Here is a 2,500-nt window from a genome sequence, read left to right on the forward strand (position 1 = left end):
TAAAATAAAATGTAATCCGATTTTCATGCGCCGTATGGACTAGCAGGTCAGCAGTGGAATTAGTTTATTTGCTTTTAAAATAGGAGATATTTCTTATTTCAGAAAGTGCTGGTTATGTGAGCTATGTTTGGATTAAGATATAATGTAACAGAGAGAGAGAGTGAGAGAGAAAAAAAAGAAAGACGGAGAGAGAGAGAGAGAGAGAGTGAGAAAAAGAGAGAAAGGCAGAGAGAGAGAGAGAGAGAAACAGAGTGGGGAGAGTGAGAGGGAAAGGGAGAGAGAGAGAAACAGAGTGGGAGGAGAAAGAGGGAAAAATAACAAAGAGAAAGCAAAAACAAGGAGAAAAAAGAAATACATACAGACAGACAGAAACAGAGAGTGGAAATCCCAAAGCAAGTGCCGCTCCCACAGATTGCTTCAAGGTATTTCTAAATATGATTTGGTCTCAAAATCCAACGAATTGTCCGAAATGCACTGTTCAAAGACACATCTTTCCCTTCCCCCTCCCTTCTCCCTCCCCCCTCCCACTCGCTTCTCCCTCCACCCTCCCTTCTCCCTCCCCCTCCCTTTTTCCTCCCACTCCCCTCCCCCCTTCCTTTCTCCCTCCCCCTCCCCTCCCCCTCCCTTCTCCCTCCCCCCTCCCCTCCTTTCTCCCTCCCCCTTCCCTCCCCCTCCCCTCCTTTCTCCCTCCCCCCTTCCATCCCCCTCCTCCTCCTTTCTCCCTCCCCCCTTCCCCTCCCCCTCCCCTCCCTTTTCCCTCCCCCCTCCCCTCCCCCTCCCCCCTCCCCTCCCCCTCCCTTCCCCCTCCCCCCTCCCTTTCTCCATAAAGCCCAAGCCTTTTACGGGCGCCTTTCGAAAGCCCGTCCATCGAGAGAACGAGATTAAATTTAGGGGTGCCCTTTTATCGTAAATTCTTTACGATTTCCTTCTGCTTGCCTCTTCAAGCAATGGTGAGCGAGGTCTATGGATATATGTGTATATATATATGTGTGTGTGTGTGTGTGTGTATGTTTGTGTGTGCATTATATATATGTGTGTGTGTGTGTGTGTGTGTGTGTGTGTGTGTGTGTGTGCATTATATATATAGATATATATATACATAACTATATAAATATATATATATATATATATATAATATATATATATATATATATAATACATAATATATATATATATATTGCTGTGAACGCAAGTGCTTGAGAACTGGAATGGTAGGTAGAGAAAAGGGAAGGGAAAAGAACGGAGGAGAAGAAAAGAAAAGAGAAGGGAAAAGAACGGGGGAGAAGAAAAGAGAAGAGAAAGGAACAGAACAGAACAGAACAGAGGAGAGGAGAAGAGAAGAGAAGGAGGGGGGGAGGGGAGCGGCGATATAAGGTCAAGGGAGGGGAGGGGAGGGGGAGGGGACGGTAGAGGGGGAAGAATGTTCTCGAGAAAGGAGAAGCTTTGAGTAAAGGACTGGAATGGGAGGTAGAGGGAAGGAAAGGAAAGGAAAGAGAAGAGAAGAAAAGAGAAGAGAAGGGAAAGGATGAGTAGAGAAAAGAACAGAACAGAACAGAAGCGAGGAGAGCAGAAGAGAAGGAGGGGGGAGGGGAGGGGCGATATAAGGTCAAGGGAGGGGAGGGGAGGGGAGGGGACGGTAGAGGGGGAAGAATGTTCTCGAGAAAGGAGAAGCTTTGAGTAAATGAAACCTCTCTATTAAAAGGTGACTTAGGTCGGATGCTAATTCAAGTCGATCTTCACAATGCATTTTCTTCCTTGTCTGCCACCTCTTTCTTCTCTTGTTAATTACGAGCGAATAGCCTTTTTTAACATAGGCAATTAACATCTATGAACTTCCTCTTAGTTAACGGTTTATTAAGAATAATCCAGCATGATCAAATTACCTTTGCTCTTTCATTAACAGTATCATGAACCGGTAATTGCTACTTATGCTGTGAACGCAAGTGCTTGAGAACTGGAATGGTAGGTAGAGAAAAGGGAAGGGAAAAGAACGGAGGAGAAGAAAAGAAAAGAGAAGGGAAAAGAACGGGGGAGAAGAAAAGAGAAGAGAAAGGAACAGAACAGAACAGAACAGAGGAGAGGAGAAGAGAAGAGAAGGAGGGGGGGAGGGGAGGGGCGATATAAGGTCAAGGGAGGGGAGGGTTAGGGGAGGACGGGGGAGGGGGGAAGGGAAGAAAAAGAAAGGAGTAGCTTTGAGTAAAGGAACTGAATGGGAGGAGAGGGCAAGGAAGGGAAGGAAAGAGAAAGAGAAAAGAAAGAAAGAAAGAGGAAAGAATGAGTAGAGAAAAAAGAATCACAGAACAGAAGCGAGGAGAGCAGAAGAGAAGGAGGGGGGAGGGGAGGGGCGATATAAGGTCAAGGGAGGGGAGGGGAGGGGAGGGGACGGTAGAGGGGGAAGAATGTTCTCGAGAAAGGAGAAGCTTTGAGTAAATGACCCTCTTCTATTAAAAGGACTTAGGTCGGATGCTAATTCAAGGTCGATCTTCACAATGCTTTTGTC

The sequence above is a fragment of the Penaeus japonicus genome, unplaced genomic scaffold, assembly GCF_977035675.1.
Source record: "Penaeus japonicus unplaced genomic scaffold, GWHDUDI00000001_assembly GWHDUDI00000024, whole genome shotgun sequence".
In the NCBI taxonomy this organism is placed as follows: domain Eukaryota; kingdom Metazoa; phylum Arthropoda; class Malacostraca; order Decapoda; family Penaeidae; genus Penaeus; species Penaeus japonicus.